General features: G+C 39.5%; 1 protein-coding gene across 5 annotated transcripts in view; it reads right to left on the reverse strand.

The window, feature by feature from the left end:
- ATP10B (ATPase phospholipid transporting 10B (putative)) overlaps positions 1–10,705 on the reverse strand; it is a 220,287-nt gene that overhangs the window by 196,133 nt on the left and 13,449 nt on the right. For 2 of the 5 annotated variants that reach the window (XM_017833909.1, XM_017833907.1), the window contains exons 3-5: positions 10,408–10,557; positions 6,661–6,865; positions 476–553 (exon numbers count right to left, since the gene is read on the reverse strand). The gene's annotated coding sequence lies outside the window, so the exon portion shown is untranslated. Of the gene's footprint in view, positions 1–475; positions 554–1,766; positions 1,857–6,660; positions 6,866–7,891; positions 7,965–8,290; positions 8,395–10,407; positions 10,558–10,705 lie in introns of those variants that run through there. The other 3 variants (XM_017833910.1, XM_017833912.1, XM_017833913.1) reach the window with 3 other exon arrangements.

Consider the following 10,705-nt stretch of genomic DNA (forward strand, 5'->3'; position numbering starts at 1 on the left):
GACATTTTCAAGTGGGATTGAATTTATTGCCTCTGCATAGACTATGGCAAAAGGCTGAATACTCTGGCTTGAGCTACATTTCTCTGTTATCTGGGCTGGGAATTTAAGTTTTGCACTCAGAAATTCTTAGTTAGACACACAGTGTAGGACAACTAAATGCTGGTCATGCCCAATCCCTTTGCCAGCTGAAGGACAGGCACCTGCACATGTTCACAGTCTGACCAGATAAACTGCACACCCACCCCTCTCTCTCCCCCCACCCCAACACTTTATAAATAAAAGAATTATTCCTGAACACTAGCCACGTGATTGCCTGGAAGGGATTTAGATTTTGCATGTCACCAGTGCCTTGGTTTGTTCCCAGTGCAAGTCGAGAGGGCAACGAGAGCCGGGGGTTCTTCAGGATGGTGCAGCATCCCCCCAGCACTTCTGTGCTCTCCACTGCAGGTACCAAATGTCAAAATGCTCAACTTACTGGGTCGTAATGGAACTTCAGTTCTCTGTTCCTTCACAGCCTTACTGTCCTTAAGTGTTCTTGGGAGATTAGGATAACCTTGAGAACAAAAGGAAAAGCAGAAGTAATTTATTGTAAGCAGTACAACCACAGAGGGTATTATGTTGATAAGGGAATAGCCCTGGAACATGACAAATGCAAATAAGGCAGGCAGTAATGCACTGCATGTTTAAGAACTGCTTATATAACAGGGAAGTTCTGGGGAAATGATTTCAAATCTAGCATGGCAGCTTCTGATATATTCTGTGAGCTCCAAAATGCTGTTCTTGGAGACGAATCACTGCTTATCAATCCTCTCTCCCTCAACACAGAAATACATTCATACATGCACATTGGGAAGAATTATTAATAAGAACATGCAGAATTGATTGAAAAAAACCTATATATTTTAAAAACTGTATGCTTATGGGATGAATTTGAGGTCAGACTGCCAGCTCAAAGCATGGTTCAAATCACTGCAGCCAAGGTTTAAACGAGACAAAATATCTATGAAGTCATTAGAAGGGTAATCATCAGAACAATATAAGTAGAGGTAAGTAACTTCAAAAACACTCAGAAAACAATGCCCCACAAATTAAATGAAGATATAAAATTAAAAGGGGGAAATATGATTGTTAGTAGCTCTGGGTTTTTCTTAGAGAATATAACTCTTTTTCGTTCCTGCTCCACTGAAAGCATTTCAGATCTTCCAAGATTTTAGTGTGGCATCTCTAGATGTTCATGTAGCTAATGGACAAAGGGGTTCTAGTCCATCCAAAGTGCTGTTAACCAAGTGGGAATTAACACAGCAAACTGAATTCAATATTGATTTTCCATCTCTTCACCCCGAGGTGTCCCGGTCCCAGCTGAGGCTGCTCTGGGGTTTGCTGTTCTCTGCCCTGCAAAAGGTTTTGAGATGCAAGGAAGAAATTCTCCCTAAACAGACTTGAAGCTTCCATTGGTTTCCCGGTTACAAAAATCTGCAGACTGTCAAATAACTCCCCTGGGGTGCCTTCTTCTTTCAAAGTTTGAGATCTAGAAGGTTATTTTTCCCCCTGCTCAGCTGCAGAGGGATGTCACTGCAGAGCACTGACATGGGAAGGTACCACAGTGCTTTGGCACCTCCTCAAGTGAGCTGGCTACCAGAAACAAGAGACATTTAAAAGGAACAAAATGCAGCAAAATGCCTTTCAGTAGGTTATGAACAAAGACTGAGAGTCATTAAAGCCAAACACACAGAGAAACTCTATCAGAAGTCAAATGTTTCACTCACTTGATAAAAGTGTCATAGAAGAAACTGGTATTTGAATTTCTGTGTCTGTCAGTGACAGTTTCCACAGTGACACGTGAACATCTCCTCCACATCAGTCAGAAAATCATGACACTCTCCTTGCAAACTCAGGAAGGAATTGAAAGTGAACATTTAATAAATAAGAGGCTGAGGAAAACAAAGCAATTATGGATCTGCTCTTCCAATACACTAAAGAATAACTGCTCCAGAATTTTGCTTGAACTGATGAGAGAAGTATTTGTCAAAGCAAGAAACCAGTTTCTCAGCATCTGGTACAGAAGAAGTTATACTTCTGCAGCTGTCCCATATGCTTCTGTTTGGAAGTCAGACTGGTTTATCCTATATTATCCCTAGAGCTGCTATGCTCAAATTCATGGTTAAGTTACTGGCATTTCTCAGAAAGTAAGAATGAAATCTTTGATCTTATCTTTGCTCTATTGGCCAAAAATTTTATTTCTACTTCCTTAGGAGTAACAACTTTAAAACATTTTCATAACCCTGTCTCTATTATTCAAATAATGCCAGATTTTCTGAATTTTTTTTAATTAAAATTGCCTTTTGAAACTGAGTTCAGTTTTTCAAAGAGAATAAAATCACATTTTCTTTAGCTTTCCACGTTGTATTTAACAGAGACTTTTTTCTCTTCGGTTACTTTAATTATTTTTTCCTAGTGAAGCTAATGCAGATTTTACAGTATATAAAGATATTGCTCTCTATTTTACAGACTTTTAGCTCAACTATGAGGATGTTTTCTATCAATACATCAATCAGATGTATAGAGACTTGGTGGCCAAAGTGTTGCTACAAGGTGTTAACATACAAAGCATTCCAATGCAGTGGATATTAAATCAGGAAAAATTTGTTGTTTCTCTCTCCTATTCCCAAATATCATTTGGGATGTAAATCTTTACCATGTGTGAAGAACACAATTCTTTCTTTCTCCTTTTCTTAAAACAAGAAGTATTTTTATACCCTTTCTGGCCATTTTTGTCTGCAATCCCTTCACTTGGATGTGGTGAGACCCTGGAAACCTTTTATGCTTCTGGCTGAGGAGTGAAGCATTCACTGAGACCAAAGACCATTAAAATTCACCACCCTTCCCTTATTCTCTCTTTGATTTTCCCCTGTTTGATGCTGTTGGGTTTAGCTGTAGCTCTGCTTGTTTTCCAGGAGTGTTGCAGGGAGGGTGGATGTGGGTGCTGGTTTGGAGGCTTCAGGGACCAGCAGAAAGGGACACAGAACCTGGAAATGAGCACTGAAAATGCAGGAACCCAACTGAGCTGCTGAATTCCTCTTTGTGCTGAGGTAAAAACACTGGCACTCTTTTCCAATGATTTCTGGGCAGGTGTGCAGCCTATTCAGTATTTTTCTCTGTTCCAGTCAAACACATTTCCATGCTCTGATCTCTGGATAAGAAAGCTCCTGTGGAACAAAGTGTGGCCATTGATATTTGTATTCCCCACACAGTCAGAGCACCCCCACATCCAGCTCATTACCGACACTGCTTTAGAATGCCTTCAGTCTGAAAGGTGTTATTATAGCATCAAATTCTGCTCTAGTCTGCATTTCAAATTCTTGATTAAAACAGCAGTTTGGGCTAAGGGGTTCTCTATTAACATCTCACCTATATACTTTACTCTGAATAATTCTAAATGATTTGTTACAGCTAAGGAAGATTAAGGTTGGTTAGAATAATAGTCTGCTATTACTGCTTCAAATGAGATGTTTATTGCAACAGGGGATTCAATATTATCAAATATTGTTTTCTATCAGCTACTGCCTGTGATAGAAGCTCCTAAACTTCCGTGGAGAGTGGGAGCTGAGACTGGGCTCAGCATCATACACTGCTATCACTGTTCTTTGGATATATAAGGGAACAGAAGACTGAGAATTAATTTTGTCATTCATAGCAGAATGAAATTAAGTTTTGCTTAATAAACTAAACATGCAGACATGCACAGACTGTCTTTGAAGTAATTATTTTATATAGCTAAAGTTTCAAAATATCCTGGCCCAATCCATACTTTTCTTGGGGGAGGGCAAGGGGAGGAATCAGAATCACAGCCTTAATATATGTAGGTCTATAAAGGCAACCACAAAGGTGAAACTAAAGGAAATTAAAACAAATTCTGGACATAGCAAACCATGGCCTGTTTGTGTTTTGGCTTCCATGGTTCAGCATCACTTGCTGTGGGCAGAAGGAGTTTGGTACTGAAGGAAACAGTGTCGGGGACTGTGTTTGTCTGTTCCCAAAAAGCAAAGTGTAAAAGCACTCAAACAATATCAAGGGGTTGTGGTGAAGGGGCAGAGGCCCAATTTAACTCCTGAGGCTCTGAAACCATGAGCAGCTCTGTGTCCATCAGGGGATGGCAATCCCTCCAGAGACTCAAACATGCAGTAAACTGATTAATCTAAATGCCTTTCTAACATCCCTACACACAGGAAAAATACTGTTGATATCCAAATAAAATCAAAGGTTGATTTTTAAAATCAAATATGTGAATTTTAAAGGGGATTCCCTTCCTTCTTAAATAACACAGGTCCCCAGAGGAAAGAATTCCCAAAGCTGCAGGAACCTGTGCAGGGATGGCTGGGCCAGGGAAGTGCAGCCCCAGGGATGCCCGGGGTGTGAAGGTGGAATTGCATCTGCACAGGTGAATGGCAGAGACCTTGAGGGCAGATCTGGAGAAAGGAAAAATTACACATGCATTTAGCCTTGTTCATGTGAGCTAAAAAGGCTGTGATAAGAACATTCTTTGTTTTGCTCAGAATCACTGTCTTGGCTGAACAGAAATTACCTTCAGAACAGGAAAAGGGATCTTTGCAAAAAGAAAAAAAAGGTGGACTCCAGTAGAATGTTCCAGTTTTTATAAAACTGTTTTTCTTAATGAAGAAATGTATCATCACAACTCACTTCTAGGAAAAAAAAATCTTTCATTGTACTTTTGTTTCAGTTGCAAGCTTTTTCACCATAATTATATTACTTGTTTCATAAGATAAAGCTCTTCTAGAAACTAGCACTGTGTTTGCATTTCTAATTATTCTGTTTGCATGTTATCTTGAAAACACAGTGCTTGTATTACATTTCCTTTTGTCTACTGTTTATTTTGAAGGCATAAAATTCAGTCTGCACAGCTACCTACAGAACTCTTAATAAGTAATTCAAATGTTTGGTTATTAAATGAAACTCAGATTCTCAATTCAATTTAGGGTTCAGCATTTGCTCATGTCTCTGATTCAGTGTTCAGAATCAATTTGCTCTCTGCTGACACTGTTTGTTTTAATGCTCATCCTGAAAAAAGAGGTTTCTGCAACTGTATCTTTCAAATACACAAAAGTTTTACAAATGTAACCTATGTTTTAATGTTTGTCTTCCTCTGACCACGAATTCCAAATTCACACTGGCCGGGATCAGACCCAAGCAATCAAGGTCTGATGTGACATCTGACAGCACCCACCTTGAGCTGAGTGAGCAGCAGATGGGAGACCAGGGACAGGGGGCACAGTTCTGTACAGCTCTGAATGAGTTCTGTACAGCTCTGAACGAGTTCTGTACAGCTCTGAACGAGTTCTAAATATCTCTGAGCAAGTTCTGTACATCTTTGAGCAAGTTCTACACAGCTCTGAGCAAGTTTTATACCTCTCTGAACAATTTTCTACAGAGAATTCAGCATGATAGAAAGTTGAAGTACATGGGAGGAGAGGAGGGGACATCCCCACTTTAATTTTGGCAAAGTAAATTGATACTTCCTGAGGAAAATAAACAGCTATGTGGTTTTTTCTTTCCAAGTTTACCAAAATTATGAAAACCCCTAAATGGTTATGAAGAGAAACAAGTTACCCTGGCTGAAATATTAGTGAGGTGAGATTGCCCAGACATAACAGCAGAGATAATGTTTTTCAGGTACATTTCTACATTTATCTTTACAAGGTAAGCACAGCTTCCGATTTTCAAACTGCTGTCTGATGTTGATATATGAGGTTTACATTCTTTTTCTAGACTTTATTCTTTAGCCATTCAGCTATTTGCAATTTACTCTCCACTTAAACAAAAACTTAATTTTGTTTTGTTGATTTTCAGGCATTGTAGTCTTTCTTGAGAATACTCAGTTATCTGCTAAATACTAAATGTGGCAGAGTTTTCTCTCCACTATACTAATAAAGATTAGAGGGAAATAGAGCTCCTCTGATTAAATTTGCTTGTAAGAGGATAATAGATAATAAATCAGTAGCAATAATGGTCTGTCACAATTAAAATACAAGAATTAAATGACCACTTTATGACAAAACATTTCATAAACCACGAAAAGTAATCTCATTAAGAAGTATAAACTTAAAAAAAATAAAAGAGTACAGCTGCCTATGCCAAAGGTTTCACATGATTTTGAAGTTAATATGTCAAAGCAGTTACAAAAATGGAATTTCATGCCAAGTCATACACAAATTTAAAGGGATGGGCTGTCATATGTTAACATAATTTGTACTAACTCCTGTTGTCAAATATAAATTAAATGTCAATAATCATTTAAGTCTTACATTAACATTTGAACTCAAACCCTCTTTATAAAAACACCCAAATCATAATGAAGTCACTCTGTCCTAAGATAGAAATAACAAGAAGAGCAGATAAGACATTAGTGAGTGTAAATTGGTGTAATCTGCCTGCAGGATGTGAGATCCCACTGTCACACATCTGAAGATGTGGCCTTTGCTGATTTTTCTTTAGGAACTGTGTGTGATACACCTATTTATTACAAATAGCTCATGCTCTTGGGTTTTCTGCTATCCAGAATTCTAGAACTAAGTCAAAGAGAGCTCTCTGTGGGAAAAGCAGTGAGCCAATGACAGAGACAAAGTGTTCACACTGAAAAATTACCTTCCTGGACGTGCCCGTGCAGCTCCTCCCTGGTCCTGTCACAGCCAGCAGGGCTGACAGAGCCTTCTCTTCTCACAGCCAAAACTGCCCAGGAGTGTGCAGGGGGGTGGTGGGAGGGCAGGAGGGGTGGGGGGTTCCTGGGGCTGTCAGAGGATGCTCCTGCTCCCACCCTCTGCAGTTCAGGCCTTGCACAGCAGCTCCACTCCTGCAGACAAAAGATCCTGTTTGTGATCCAAAAAGGCTTTGGATGTTTTTGATCATGTACAGTTATGGGGTCCTCCAAGGGAACATTCAGAATCCCCAAATTCACTTTGTCATGCTCTGTTCAGCTCAGTCTGCATATACAGGACAAGTTCCATGCTGTATTTAAACATAAGGTTACTCAACTTAAGAAAATAAGGTATGTTTATATATTATCTACCAGGATTTATATATTATCTACCAGGATAATTGCTCTTCTTTGCACCAATGCTTTGTTATTGGTGTAATACAATAGCTCAGTGTAAAATAAATCCCTCAATTCAATGTACAATCATAAATAGGGTACCTGTAAAAAAACCTGCTCCTATATTTCCATCTCTCTAAATCCATTTTCTTCCTTTAGATTTAAATAAAGTGTCATTTTTCTCTACAATACATTCTAACTTATTCATCTTCACTGGAGTAATTTTTTTTTATTGTCTGTTCCAGTGAGATCTTCGTGCTTTACAGACCCTCCTGAGCCTCCAGGTGAACATTATGACAAATGCCAAAAGCTCTTTCTGAGGTTTTAGTAGCAGCAATATCATCAGCAACAAATCAAAGCCAATCCAGGAAATTCTTGTCAATGATCTGTTCTCCCCTGAAGGCTTTGGACAAAAGGTAAACCAGTGGCTGGGACAGTGTCTTCCTGTCTAATATATCACTTTAACTTGCTGTCTTAACTTCTCTTGTCAGGTGTAAAAGCTGTTAGACCAGTCAGATAGACTCAGCTGAATTTAGCTTCATTTATTTAGTTTTATCTTATGTGTTTTACACAAAGAATCTCCAAGTGCTTTAGAGCTGAAGATCAGAAACAGGAATGGAGTGTTGTAATAAATGAGATGCAGCTGCCCTGGTACACATAGAAAGAGATGATTTTTGAAGATGGATGAGACCTGCAGAATGGGGATAATAACTAAGCACAGCAGGAAACAAAGAGTGAGATTTGAGTCTTTCCAAACCTACATGTGTGAATTTATAACTAATATACCTGTGCATTCTCCACTTGAAAACATGCAGTTCCCAGCTAACCAATAATTGGTAATGAAGGTTTTATACTGCTCCTGAAAATCAAGTAACACAAAGTACTGGGTAAGAAAATTGCATTGATGTGACCACACATGCTTTTGGTCAATCTCATGCACATTTTTGGACTTTTTTCAAGATAGTTCATAGGATGATGCAGGAGGAGCAAGGCTGAGCAGCAACGTTTTCTTCCAAATTCTGCCTCCAGCAGCACCAACTTCCCCCACTCCCTAACTCCTGATGTCCTGTTAATGCAACAAAACTGTGAAATCCTGGTCTTGGAATTTCTGTAATTTATGGGAAACATATAAAGGATTTTCCTTCCCATTTTCACAGAGCAGTAGAAGTTCTTCTTTTTCAATACCTCTTAAGCACCTCCACAACTGACAGACCAGTTTTTTTCAGACCTGGGCTGCTCTCCATGGGAGTCAAGGACACTGCTCCCTGCAGGGCTGAGTGAAGGATCTGCACAGACTCACAAAATCCTCTCCAGCTTCCTGGCTTATGGAAAACGAGAGGAAAATCAGCAAACAAAAAGTATTTGCATCTTATGAAACTGTCAGAATGGTGTCCTTCCCAAAAGACTTGCCCAGCCCTTTGGAAGACCAGAATCCTGCACTGGGTAAGGCCCATTCCCTCTGTCAGGTAACAGTGAACCCTGAAAAAAATTACCAGATTTGAGGGTTTATTTGTTGCTGGGGCTTTTCTTCTTTACTTTTTTTTTTTTGTTTTTTAATCCCCTTCTTTTTTAATAAAAGAATCTTCTGGAAGGAAATCAAGCAGATTAAACTATGGGCTAATTATATAAGTAAAGTTGCATTAGATAACTAAAGCAAAAAAGAAAACATGAATTACTTCAAATCAAATCTGTCAGTCTTTCACTGCAGGGGGCCACTTGAATGTGTGGCATTTTAGCACCACATTTGAATCTGTATTTATGTTTACATTTATTGCTTCCAGGAGACAGCAGTTTCCCTATTCTAAGTAAAACAGTACTAAATCAATATTCTTGTAACATATCACATAAAAAAGGTGCCAATCTTTAAGGGGAAGGGAAGACTTTGAAAAAGAAGGGGGGTAAAAATGAATTGTGACTTTCTGCTCGGGTTTTGTCCTCCAGCCAATGTCCATTTTTTAATACCCAGTTAAAGGCTTCCCACTGCTGCTTATGCCTGGACCACCTGTTCCCATAATGCCCTCAAATCAGCAGGTTTTGGCACTGCTTTATATAGTTCATAAAAATACTAGTTCAACATCAGGCATTTGGGGGGAGCAGTCTCAACCCTGTGATCCAAATGCTTTTCCATTCCCATAAAATCCCAAATGGTTTTAAGTAGGAGGGAAAGAAGGAAAAATATAAAATAAAGTTCAAGTTGGTGAAGTGAAGGAAAAGGGACTGGGAAGAAAAGCCTAAAGTGTATTTGTAGCATGAATGTTCCAGGGAGGGAGAAAGGGACAAAGAGGAGGAGGGAATGTAAACCATAATTTGTGGAGTTAAAGGAGTGCAAATGATGAATAAAGAGGCAACTTGTCTACTGATGGATTACAACAGGAAGAACAGGTGATACAAAGAGGTAAATGAGTGATGTACAAAGGACCAAAGTCAAGGGGAGAGGAGAAGGTGCACTGATAGATGGCTCCCAGATTAAACAGGCTACGTAAATAATTATTGAGTGCCAGTTTTAAAAGCTCTCTGAATTTTAAATTTTAAATTAACCTTCACATCTGGCCTTTCACAAAACCTTATTATGCATAGGTGTATATTCACATCTGGAAGAAAATATCCTAAACACAATTACAAGCCTTTTATGTTCAGCTCATAAGAAACTTTTCTGGCTGCAAAGCTGGAGCTTTCCAGTCCCTTTTCTTTAAGTTCCTCTCGTTGCTCCAGACATCAGAGTTTCCAACAGCTCTCACGTCAGGCACTGAGATGCCACTGCCACTGCAGGAGCTGAGGAGGAGGAGGAGCTCCTCCTCTTTCTGGGATGAAGAGCTTTTCAATCCCTCCCATGACAGGAACGGGCTCAAGCCTTGGCACTGGTGTGTCCTTTGTCATCCAGCCCCCAAGGGGTTATCCCAACATCCCACACTGGGAGTGAAGCCCAGCTTTTTAAGTAACTAACTCTGAAATGATTTTTTCTATACTGTCACAGGTCAGAACTGAATGTAGGACCTGCTCAGGTCTGTGCCCTGTGTGTTCCTGGAGAAGGGAGAGGCTGGCTCAGCTTTCCCTGGGAACAACACCATCCTCAGCTGAGAGGAATGTTAGTTCTGCAACTTGAGGAGGGGTTGAGAGACAGGTTAAAAAGGCAGTTCTTTGTATGAAATGGTTCAGGAAGGTAGGAAAAAAATTAATGATGGAAAAGAATACGGGTTTTTCTGAGCCATCTTGTACCTGGCAGGGCTGATACAGACCCAGAGCCAATAAAGTCTAATAATCTTCTTACTCATTCATTCCAGTGCCTCTGCTTGGACACTTACAATTCTGGGTAAATAGTAGGTCCATTAGAGCTGGGTATGCAAAGAGCTGGCTCAGATCCTTTGGCCTCAATGCTTTCATAATGTACTTAATCGTTTCTTCATACACTTAAAAAGCTTCTGTAGCTCAAATGTTTCACCATCCATGGAGATCTGCAATCCAGAGATGAGAGAGTCAAAAAAGATAGTCTTTTCAGACAGTTAAACCCAATCTTTTTATCCCAGACAAAGCAGAAACCCAATTTTTTGGAAAATATTTGAGGAAATTACCACAACATGAATGCAAACAGTAATGTAACTC

Source organism: Lepidothrix coronata, unplaced genomic scaffold (assembly GCF_001604755.1).
Source record: "Lepidothrix coronata isolate B3197 unplaced genomic scaffold, Lepidothrix_coronata-1.0 Scaffold223, whole genome shotgun sequence".
Classification (NCBI taxonomy): domain Eukaryota; kingdom Metazoa; phylum Chordata; class Aves; order Passeriformes; family Pipridae; genus Lepidothrix; species Lepidothrix coronata.